The sequence below is a fragment of the Strix uralensis genome, chromosome 16 (assembly GCF_047716275.1).
Source record: "Strix uralensis isolate ZFMK-TIS-50842 chromosome 16, bStrUra1, whole genome shotgun sequence".
NCBI classification, from domain to species: domain Eukaryota; kingdom Metazoa; phylum Chordata; class Aves; order Strigiformes; family Strigidae; genus Strix; species Strix uralensis.
The window spans coordinates 908,520-920,913 of NC_133987.1; positions in this window are offsets into that span (position 1 = coordinate 908,520).

Below are 12,394 nucleotides of genomic sequence, written 5' to 3' on the forward strand. Positions count from 1 at the left end.
GAATCGCTTTTGTGCAGAAAACAGTAACACTTGTTCACAACGAAAGAAAGCACAGAGCCCCAGATTTTATGTTGTCCTGGAGAGCTTGCAGAGCACTGGGGAAAGGCAGGCAGAGAATTCCCTGCTAGCACCTTCTCTGTGCCTGGGAAGCAGAAGTGTTCACATTGCTTCGCAGAATCGCTTTTGTGCAGAAAACAGTAACACTTGTTCAGAACGAAAGAAAGCACAGAGCCCCAGATTTTATGTTGTCCTGGAGAGCTTGCAGAGCACTGGGGAAAGGCAGGCAGAGAATTCCCTGCTAGCACCTTCTCTGTGCCTGGGAAGCACAAGTGTTCATATTGCTTCGCAGAATCGCTTTTGTGCAGAAAACAGTAACACTTGTTCAGAACGAAAGAAAGCACAGAGCCCCAGATTTTATGTTGTCCTGGAGAGCTTGCAGAGCACTGGGGAAAGGCAGGCAGACAATTCCCTGCTAGAACCTTCTCTGTGCCTGGGAAGCAGAAGTGTTCACATTGCTTCGCAGAATCGCTTTTGTGCAGAAAACAGTAACACTTGTTCAGAACGAAAGAAAGCACAGAACCCCAGATTTTATGTTGTCCTGGAGAGCTTGCAGAGCACTGAGGAAAGGCAGGCAGAGAATTCCCTGCTAGCACCTTCTCTGTGCCTGTTCACATTGCTTCGCAGAATCGCTTTTGTGCAGAAAACACTAACACTTGTTCAGAACAAAAGAAAGCACAGAGCCCCAGATTTTATGTTGTCCTGGAGAGCTTGCAGAGCACTGGGGAAAGGCAGGCAGAGAATTCCCTGCTAGCACCTTCTCTGTGCCTGGGAAGCACAAGTGTTCACATTGCTTTGCAGAATCGCTTTTGTGCAGAAAACAGTAACACTTGTTCAGAACGAAAGAAAGCACAGAGCCCCAGATTTTATGTTGTCCTGGAGAGCTTGCAGAGCACTGGGGAAAGGCAGGCAGAGAATTCCCTGCTAGCACCTTCTCTGTGCCTGGGAAGCAGAAGTGTTCACATTGCTTCGCAGAATCGCTTTTGTGCAGAAAACAGTAACACTTGTTCAGAACGAAAGAAAGCACAGAGCCCCAGATTTTATGTTGTCCTGGAGAGCTTGCAGAGCACTGGGGAAAGGCAGGCAGAGAATTCCCTGCTAGCACCTTCTCTGTGCCTGGGAAGCAGAAGTGTTCACATTGCTTCGCAGAATCGCTTTTGTGCAGAAAACAGTAACACTTGTTCAGAATGAAAGAAAGCACAGAACCCCAGATTTTATGTTGTCCTGGAGAGCTTGCAGAGCACTGAGGAAAGGCAGGCAGAGAATTCCCTGCTAGCACCTTCTCTGTGCCTGTTCACATTGCTTCGCAGAATCGCTTTTGTGCAGAAAACAGTAACACTTGTTCAGAATGAAAGAAAGCACAGAACCCCAGATTTTATGTTGTCCTGGAGAGCTTGCAGAGCACTGAGGAAAGGCAGGCAGAGAATTCCCTGCTAGCACCTTCTCTGTGCCTGTTCACATTGCTTCGCAGAATCGCTTTTGTGCAGAAAACAGTAACACTTGTTCAGAATGAAAGAAAGCACAGAACCCCAGATTTTATGTTGTCCTGGAGAGCTTGCAGAGCACTGGGGAAAGGCAGGCAGAGAATTCCCTGCTAGCACCTTCTCTGTGCCTGGGAAGCAGAAGTGTTCACATTGCTTTGCAGAATCGCTTTTGTGCAGAAAACAGTAGCACTTGTTCAGAACGAAAGAAAGCACAGAGCCCCAGATTTTATGTTGTCCTGGAGAGCTTGCAGAGCACTGGGGAAAGGCAGGCAGAGAATTCCCTGCTAGCACCTTCTCTGTGCCTGGGAAGCAGAAGTGTTCACATTGCTTCGCAGAATCGCTTTTGTGCAGAAAACAGTAACACTTGTTCAGAACGAAAGAAAGCACAGAGCCCCAGATTTTATGTTGTCCTGGAGAGCTTGCAGAGCACTGGGGAAAGGCAGGCAGAGAATTCCCTGCTAGCACCTTCTCTGTGCCTGGGAAGCACAAGTGTTCATATTGCTTCGCAGAATCGCTTTTGTGCAGAAAACAGTAACACTTGTTCAGAATGAAAGAAAGCACAGAGCCCCAGATTTTATGTTGTCCTGGAGAGCTTGCAGAGCACTGGGGAAAGGCAGGCAGAGAATTCCCTGCTAGCACCTTCTCTGTGCCTGGGAAGCACAAGTGTTCACTTTGCTTCGCAGAATCGCTTTTGTGCAGAAAACAGTAACACTTGTTCAGAATGAAAGAAAGCACAGAACCCCAGATTTTATGTTGTCCTGGAGAGCTTGCAGAGCACTGAGGAAAGGCAGGCAGAGAATTCCCTGCTAGCACCTTCTCTGTGCCTGTTCACATTGCTTCGCAGAATCGCTTTTGTGCAGAAAACAGTAACACTTGTTCAGAACGAAAGAAAGCACAGAGCCCCAGATTTTATGTTGTCCTGGAGAGCTTGCAGAGCACTGGGGAAAGGCAGGCAGAGAATTCCCTGCTAGCACCTTCTCTGTGCCTGGGAAGCAGAAGTGTTCACATTGCTTCGCAGAATCGCTTTTGTGCAGAAAACAGTAACACTTGTTCAGAACGAAAGAAAGCACAGAGCCCCAGATTTTATGTTGTCCTGGAGAGCTTGCAGAGCACTGGGGAAAGGCAGGCAGAGAATTCCCTGCTAGCACCTTCTCTGTGCCTGGGAAGCACAAGTGTTCATATTGCTTGGCAGAATCGCTTTTGTGCAGAAAACAGTAACACTTGTTCAGAACGAAAGAAAGCACAGAGCCCCAGATTTTATGTTGTCCTGGAGAGCTTGCAGAGCACTGGGGAAAGGCAGGCAGAGAATTCCCTGCTAGAACCTTCTCTGTGCCTGGGAAGCAGAAGTGTTCACTTTGCTTCGCAGAATCGCTTTTGTGCAGAAAACAGTAACACTTGTTCAGAATGAAAGAAAGCACAGAACCCCAGATTTTATGTTGTCCTGGAGAGCTTGCAGAGCACTGAGGAAAGGCAGGCAGAGAATTCCCTGCTAGCACCTTCTCTGTGCCTGTTCACATTGCTTCGCAGAATCGCTTTTGTGCAGAAAACAGTAACACTTGTTCAGAACGAAAGAAAGCACAGAGCACCAGATTTTATGTTGTCCTGGAGAGCTTGCAGAGCACTGGGGAAAGGCAGGCAGAGAATTCCCTGCTAGCACCTTCTCTGTGCCTGGGAAGCACAAGTGTTCACATTGCTTTGCAGAATCGCTTTTGTGCAGAAAACAGTAACACTTGTTCAGAATGAAAGAAAGCACAGAGCCCCAGATTTTATGTTGTCCTGGAGAGCTTGCAGAGCACTGGGGAAAGGCAGGCAGAGAATTCCCTGCTAGCACCTTCTCTGTGCCTGGGAAGCAGAAGTGTTCACATTGCTTCGCAGAATCGCTTTTGTGCAGAAAACAGTAACACTTGTTCAGAACGAAAGAAAGCACAGAGCCCCAGATTTTATGTTGTCCTGGAGAGCTTGCAGAGCACTGGGGAAAGGCAGGCAGAGAATTCCCTGCTAGAACCTTCTCTGTGCCTGTTCACATTGCTTCGCAGAATCGCTTTTGTGCAGAAAACAGTAACACTTGTTCAGAATGAAAGAAAGCACAGAACCCCAGATTTTATGTTGTCCTGGAGAGCTTGCAGAGCACTGAGGAAAGGCAGGCAGAGAATTCCCTGCTAGCACCTTCTCTGTGCCTGTTCACATTGCTTCGCAGAATCGCTTTTGTGCAGAAAACAGTAACACTTGTTCAGCACGAAAGAAAGCACAGAGCCCCAGATTTTATGTTGTCCTGGAGAGCTTGCAGAGCACTGGGGAAAGGCAGGCAGAGAATTCCCTGCTAGCACCTTCTCTGTGCCTGTTCACATTGCTTCGCAGAATCGCTTTTGTGCAGAAAACAGTAACACTTGTTCAGAACGAAAGAAAGCACAGAGCCCCAGATTTTATGTTGTCCTGGAGAGCTTGCAGAGCACTGGGGAAAGGCAGGCAGAGAATTCCCTGCTAGCACCTTCTCTGTGCCTGGGAAGCAGAAGTGTTCACATTGCTTCGCAGAATCGCTTTTGTGCAGAAAACAGTAACACTTGTTCAGAACGAAAGAAAGCACAGAGCCCCAGATTTTATGTTGTCCTGGAGAGCTTGCAGAGCACTGGGGAAAGGCAGGCAGAGAATTCCCTGCTAGCACCTTCTCTGTGCCTGTTCACATTGCTTCGCAGAATCGCTTTTGTGCAGAAAACAGTAACACTTGTTCAGAACGAAAGAAAGCACAGAGCCCCAGATTTTATGTTGTCCTGGAGAGCTTGCAGAGCACTGGGGAAAGGCAGGCAGAGAATTCCCTGCTAGCACCTTCTCTGTGCCTGGGAAGCAGAAGTGTTCACATTGCTTCGCAGAATCGCTTTTGTGCAGAAAACAGTAACACTTGTTCAGAACGAAAGAAAGCACAGAGCCCCAGATTTGCTGTTGTCCTGGAGAGCTTGCAGAGCACTGGGGAAAGGCAGGCAGAGAATTCCCTGCTAGCACCTTCTCTGTGCCTGGGAAGCACAAGTGTTCATATTGCTTGGCAGAATCGCTTTTGTGCAGAAAACAGTAACACTTGTTCAGAACGAAAGAAAGCACAGAGCCCCAGATTTTATGTTGTCCTGGAGAGCTTGCAGAGCACTGGGGAAAGGCAGGCAGAGAATTCCCTGCTAGAACCTTCTCTGTGCCTGGGAAGCAGAAGTGTTCACTTTGCTTCGCAGAATCGCTTTTGTGCAGAAAACAGTAACACTTGTTCAGAATGAAAGAAAGCACAGAACCCCAGATTTTATGTTGTCCTGGAGAGCTTGCAGAGCACTGAGGAAAGGCAGGCAGAGAATTCCCTGCTAGCACCTTCTCTGTGCCTGTTCACATTGCTTCGCAGAATCGCTTTTGTGCAGAAAACAGTAACACTTGTTCAGAACGAAAGAAAGCACAGAGCACCAGATTTTATGTTGTCCTGGAGAGCTTGCAGAGCACTGGGGAAAGGCAGGCAGAGAATTCCCTGCTAGCACCTTCTCTGTGCCTGGGAAGCACAAGTGTTCACATTGCTTTGCAGAATCGCTTTTGTGCAGAAAACAGTAACACTTGTTCAGAATGAAAGAAAGCACAGAGCCCCAGATTTTATGTTGTCCTGGAGAGCTTGCAGAGCACTGGGGAAAGGCAGGCAGAGAATTCCCTGCTAGCACCTTCTCTGTGCCTGGGAAGCAGAAGTGTTCACATTGCTTCGCAGAATCGCTTTTGTGCAGAAAACAGTAACACTTGTTCAGAACGAAAGAAAGCACAGAGCCCCAGATTTTATGTTGTCCTGGAGAGCTTGCAGAGCACTGGGGAAAGGCAGGCAGAGAATTCCCTGCTAGAACCTTCTCTGTGCCTGTTCACATTGCTTCGCAGAATCGCTTTTGTGCAGAAAACAGTAACACTTGTTCAGAATGAAAGAAAGCACAGAACCCCAGATTTTATGTTGTCCTGGAGAGCTTGCAGAGCACTGAGGAAAGGCAGGCAGAGAATTCCCTGCTAGCACCTTCTCTGTGCCTGTTCACATTGCTTCGCAGAATCGCTTTTGTGCAGAAAACAGTAACACTTGTTCAGCACGAAAGAAAGCACAGAGCCCCAGATTTTATGTTGTCCTGGAGAGCTTGCAGAGCACTGGGGAAAGGCAGGCAGAGAATTCCCTGCTAGCACCTTCTCTGTGCCTGTTCACATTGCTTCGCAGAATCGCTTTTGTGCAGAAAACAGTAACACTTGTTCAGAACGAAAGAAAGCACAGAGCCCCAGATTTTATGTTGTCCTGGAGAGCTTGCAGAGCACTGGGGAAAGGCAGGCAGAGAATTCCCTGCTAGCACCTTCTCTGTGCCTGGGAAGCAGAAGTGTTCACATTGCTTCGCAGAATCGCTTTTGTGCAGAAAACAGTAACACTTGTTCAGAACGAAAGAAAGCACAGAGCCCCAGATTTTATGTTGTCCTGGAGAGCTTGCAGAGCACTGGGGAAAGGCAGGCAGAGAATTCCCTGCTAGCACCTTCTCTGTGCCTGGGAAGCAGAAGTGTTCACATTGCTTCGCAGAATCGCTTTTGTGCAGAAAACAGTAACACTTGTTCAGAACGAAAGAAAGCACAGAGCCCCAGATTTTATGTTGTCCTGGAGAGCTTGCAGAGCACTGGGGAAAGGCAGGCAGAGAATTCCCTGCTAGCACCTTCTCTGTGCCTGGGAAGCACAAGTGTTCATATTGCTTCGCAGAATCGCTTTTGTGCAGAAAACAGTAACACTTGTTCAGAACGAAAGAAAGCACAGAGCCCCAGATTTTATGTTGTCCTGGAGAGCTTGCAGAGCACTGGGGAAAAGCAGGCAGAGAATTCCCTGCTAGCACCTTCTCTGTTCCTGGGAAACAGAAGTGTTCACATTGCTTGGCAGAATCGCTTTTGTGCAGAAAACACTAACACTTGTTCAGAACGAAAGAAAGCACAGAGCCACAGATTTTATGTTGTCCTGGAGAGCTTGCAGAGCACTGGGGAAAAGCAGGCAGAGAATTCCCTGCTAGCACCTTCTCTGTGCCTGGGAAATAGAAGTGTTCACATTGCTTCGCAGAATCGCTTTTGTGCAGAAAACAGTAACACTTGTTCAGAACGAAAGAAAGCACAGAGCCCCAGATTTTATGTTGTCCTGGAGAGCTTGCAGAGCACTGGGGAAAAGCAGGCAGAGAATTCCCTGCTAGCACCTTCTCTGTGCCTGGGAAGCAGAAGTGTTCACATTGCTTCGCAGAATCGCTTTTGTGCAGAAAACAGTAACACTTGTTCAGAACGAAAGAAAGCACAGAGCCCCAGATTTTATGTTGTCCTGGAGAGCTTGCAGAGCACTGGGGAAAAGCAGGCAGAGAATTCCCTGCTAGCACCTTCTCTGTGCCTGGGAAGCAGAAGTGTTCCCATTGCTTCGCAGAATCACTTTTGTGCAGAAAACAATAACACTTGTTCAGAACGAAAGAAAGCACAGAGCCCCAGATTTTATGTTGTCCTGGAGAGCTTGCAGAGCACTGGGGAAAGGCAGGCAGAGAATTCCCTGCTAGCACCTTCTCTGTGCCTGGGAAGCAGAAGTCTTCACATTGCTTCGCAGAATCGCTTTTGTGCAGAAAACAGTAACACTTGTTCAGCACGAAAGAAAGCTCAGAGCCCCAGATTTTATGTTGTCCTGGAGAGCTTGCAGAGCACTGGGGAAAGGCAGGCAGAGAATTCCCTGCTAGCACCTTCTCTGTGCCTGTTCACATTGCTTCGCAGAATCGCTTTTGTGAAGAAAACAGTAACACTTGTTCAGACGAAAGAAAGCACAGAGCCCCAGATTTTATGTAGTCCTGGAGAGCTTGCAGAGCACTGGGGAAAGGCAGGCAGAGAATTCCCTGCTAGCACCTTCTCGGTGCCTGGGAAGCAGAAGTGTTCACATTGCTTGGCAGAATCGCCTTTGTGCAGAAAACACTAACACTTGTTCAGAACAAAAGAAAGCACAGAGCCCCAGATTTTATGTTGTCCTGGAGAGCTTGCAGAGCACTGGGGAAAGGCAGGCAGAGAATTCCCTGCTAGCACCTTTTCTGTGCCTGTTCACATTGCTTCGCAGAATCGCTTTTGTGCAGAAAACACTAACACTTGTTCAGAACGAAAGAAAGCACAGAGCCCCAGATTCTATGTTGTCCTGGAGAGCTTGCAGAGCACTGGTTAAAGGCAGGCAGAGAATTCCCTGCTAGCACCTTTTCTGTGCCTGTTCACATTGCTTCGCAGAATCGCTTTTGTGCAGAAAACAGTAACACTTGTTCAGAACGAAAGAAAGCACAGAGCCCCAGATTTTATGTTGTCCTGGAGAGCTTGCAGAGCACTGGGGAAAGGCAGGCAGAGAATTCCCTGCTAGCACCTTCTCTGTGCCTGGGAAGCAGAAGTCTTCACATTGCTTCGCAGAATCGCTTTTGTGCAGAAAACAGTAACACTTGTTCAGACGAAAGAAAGCACAGAGCCCCAGATTTGCTGTTGTCCTGGAGAGCTTGCAGAGCACTGGGGAAAGGCAGGCAGAGAATTCCCTGCTAGCACCTTCTCTGTGCCTGGGAAGCAGAAGTGTTCACATTGCTTCGCAGAATCGCTTTTGTGCGGACAACATTAACACTTGTTCAGAACGAAAGAAAGCACAGAGCCCCAGATTCTATGTTGTCCTGGAGAGCTTGCAGAGCACTGGGGAAATGCAGGCAGAGAATTCCCTGCTAGCACCTTCTCTGTGCCTGGGAAGCAGAAGTGTTCCCATTGCTTCGCAGAATCGCTTTTGTGCAGAAAACAGTAACACTTGTTCAGAACGAAAGAAAGCACAGAGCCCCAGATTTTATGTTGTCCTGGAGAGCTTGCAGAGCACTGGGGAAAGGCAGGCAGAGAATTCCCTGCTAGCACCTTCTCTGTGCCTGGGAAGCAGAAGTGTTCCCATTGCTTCGCAGAATCACTTTTGTGCAGAAAACAGTAACACTTGTTCAGCACGAAAGAAAGCACAGAGCCCCAGATTTTATGTCTTCCTGGAGAGCTTGCAGAGCACTGGTGAAAGGCAGGCAGAGAATTCCCTGCTAGCACCTTTTCTGTGCCTGTTCACATTGCTTCGCAGAATCGCTTTTGTGCAGAAAACAGTAACACTTGTTCAGAACGAAAGAAAGCACAGAGCCCCAGATTTTATGTTGTCCTGGAGAGCTTGCAGAGCACTGGGGAAAAGCAGGCAGAGAATTCCCTGCTAGCACCTTCTCTGTTCCTGGGAAACAGAAGTGTTCACATTGCTTGGCAGAATCGCTTTTGTGCAGAAAACACTAACACTTGTTCAGAACGAAAGAAAGCACAGAGCCGCAGATTTTATGTTGTCCTGGAGAGCTTGCAGAGCACTGGGGAAAGGCAGGCAGAGAATTCCCTGCTAGCACCTTCTCTGTGCCTGGGAAGCAGAAGTGTTCACATTGCTTCGCGGAATCGCTTTTGTGCAGAAAACACTAACACTTGTTCAGAACGAAAGAAAGCACAGAGCCCCAGATTTTATGTTGTCCTGGAGAGCTTGCAGAGCACTGGGGAAAAGCAGGCAGAGAATTCCCTGCTAGCACCTTCTCTGTGCCTGGGAAGCAGAAGTGTTCCCATTGCTTCGCAGAATCACATTTCTGCAGAAAACAGTAACACTTGTTCAGAACGAAAGAAAGCACAGAGCCCCAGATTTGCTGTTGTCCTGGAGAGCTTGCAGAGCACTGGGGAAAGGCAGGCAGAGAATTCCCTGCTAGCACCTTCTCTGTGCCTGGGAAACAGAAGTGTTCACATTGCTTGGCAGAATCGCTTTTGTGCAGAAAACACTAACACTTGTTCAGCACGAAAGAAAGCACAGAGCCCCAGATTTTATGTTGTCCTGGAGAGCTTGCAGAGCACTGGGGAAAGGCAGGCAGAGAATTCCCTGCTAGCACCTTCTCTGTGCCTGTTCACATTGCTTCGCAGAATCGCTTTTGTGAAGAAAACAGTAACACTTGTTCAGACGAAAGAAAGCACAGAGCCCCAGATTTTATGTAGTCCTGGAGAGCTTGCAGAGCACTGGGGAAAGGCAGGCAGAGAATTCCCTGCTAGCACCTTCTCGGTGCCTGGGAAGCACAAGTGTTCACATTGCTTGGCAGAATCGCCTTTGTGCAGAAAACACTAACACTTGTTCAGAACAAAAGAAAGCACAGAGCCCCAGATTTTATGTTGTCCTGGAGAGCTTGCAGAGCACTGGGGAAAGGCAGGCAGAGAATTCCCTGCTAGCACCTTTTCTGTGCCTGTTCACATTGCTTCGCAGAATCGCTTTTGTGCAGAAAACAGTAACACTTGTTCAGAACGAAAGAAAGCACAGAGCCCCAGATTCTATGTTGTCCTGGAGAGCTTGCAGAGCACTGGTGAAAGGCAGGCAGAGAATTCCCTGCTAGCACCTTTTCTGTGCCTGTTCACATTGCTTCGCAGAATCGCTTTTGTGCAGAAAACAGTAACACTTGTTCAGAACGAAAGAAAGCACAGAGCCCCAGATTTTATGTTGTCCTGGAGAGCTTGCAGAGCACTGGGGAAAGGCAGGCAGAGAATTCCCTGCTAGCACCTTCTCTGTGCCTGGGAAGCAGAAGTCTTCACATTGCTTCGCAGAATCGCTTTTGTGCAGAAAACAGTAACACTTGTTCAGACGAAAGAAAGCACAGAGCCCCAGATTTGCTGTTGTCCTGGAGAGCTTGCAGAGCACTGGGGAAAGGCAGGCAGAGAATTCCCTGCTAGCACCTTCTCTGTGCCTGGGAAGCAGAAGTGTTCACATTGCTTCGCAGAATCGCTTTTGTGCGGACAACATTAACACTTGTTCAGAACGAAAGAAAGCACAGAGCCCCAGATTCTATGTTGTCCTGGAGAGCTTGCAGAGCACTGGGGAAATGCAGGCAGAGAATTCCCTGCTAGCACCTTCTCTGTGCCTGGGAAGCAGAAGTGTTCCCATTGCTTCGCAGAATCGCTTTTGTGCAGAAAACAGTAACACTTGTTCAGAACGAAAGAAAGCACAGAGCCCCAGATTTTATGTTGTCCTGGAGAGCTTGCAGAGCACTGGGGAAAGGCAGGCAGAGAATTCCCTGCTAGCACCTTCTCTGTGCCTGGGAAGCAGAAGTGTTCCCATTGCTTCGCAGAATCACTTTTGTGCAGAAAACAGTAACACTTGTTCAGCACGAAAGAAAGCACAGAGCCCCAGATTTTATGTCTTCCTGGAGAGCTTGCAGAGCACTGGTGAAAGGCAGGCAGAGAATTCCCTGCTAGCACCTTTTCTGTGCCTGTTCACATTGCTTCGCAGAATCGCTTTTGTGCAGAAAACAGTAACACTTGTTCAGAACGAAAGAAAGCACAGAGCCCCAGATTTTATGTTGTCCTGGAGAGCTTGCAGAGCACTGGGGAAAAGCAGGCAGAGAATTCCCTGCTAGCACCTTCTCTGTTCCTGGGAAACAGAAGTGTTCACATTGCTTGGCAGAATCGCTTTTGTGCAGAAAACACTAACACTTGTTCAGAACGAAAGAAAGCACAGAGCCGCAGATTTTATGTTGTCCTGGAGAGCTTGCAGAGCACTGGGGAAAGGCAGGCAGAGAATTCCCTGCTAGCACCTTCTCTGTGCCTGGGAAGCAGAAGTGTTCACATTGCTTCGCGGAATCGCTTTTGTGCAGAAAACACTAACACTTGTTCAGAACGAAAGAAAGCACAGAGCCCCAGATTTTATGTTGTCCTGGAGAGCTTGCAGAGCACTGGGGAAAAGCAGGCAGAGAATTCCCTGCTAGCACCTTCTCTGTGCCTGGGAAGCAGAAGTGTTCCCATTGCTTCGCAGAATCACATTTCTGCAGAAAACAGTAACACTTGTTCAGAACGAAAGAAAGCACAGAGCCCCAGATTTGCTGTTGTCCTGGAGAGCTTGCAGAGCACTGGGGAAAGGCAGGCAGAGAATTCCCTGCTAGCACCTTCTCTGTGCCTGGGAAACAGAAGTGTTCACATTGCTTGGCAGAATCGCTTTTGTGCAGAAAACACTAACACTTGTTCAGCACGAAAGAAAGCACAGAGCCCCAGATTTTATGTTGTCCTGGAGAGCTTGCAGAGCACTGGGGAAAGGCAGGCAGAGAATTCCCTGCTAGCACCTTCTCTGTGCCTGTTCACATTGCTTCGCAGAATCGCTTTTGTGAAGAAAACAGTAACACTTGTTCAGACGAAAGAAAGCACAGAGCCCCAGATTTTATGTAGTCCTGGAGAGCTTGCAGAGCACTGGGGAAAGGCAGGCAGAGAATTCCCTGCTAGCACCTTCTCGGTGCCTGGGAAGCACAAGTGTTCACATTGCTTGGCAGAATCGCCTTTGTGCAGAAAACACTAACACTTGTTCAGAACAAAAGAAAGCACAGAGCCCCAGATTTTATGTTGTCCTGGAGAGCTTGCAGAGCACTGGGGAAAGGCAGGCAGAGAATTCCCTGCTAGCACCTTTTCTGTGCCTGTTCACATTGCTTCGCAGAATCGCTTTTGTGCAGAAAACAGTAACACTTGTTCAGAACGAAAGAAAGCACAGAGCCCCAGATTCTATGTTGTCCTGGAGAGCTTGCAGAGCACTGGTGAAAGGCAGGCAGAGAATTCCCTGCTAGCACCTTTTCTGTGCCTGTTCACATTGCTTCGCAGAATCGCTTTTGTGCAGAAAACAGTAACACTTGTTCAGAACGAAAGAAAGCACAGAGCCCCAGATTTTATGTTGTCCTGGAGAGCTTGCAGAGCACTGGGGAAAGGCAGGCAGAGAATTCCCTGCTAGCACCTTCTCTGTGCCTGGGAAGCAGAAGTCTTCACATTGCTTCGCAGAATCGCTT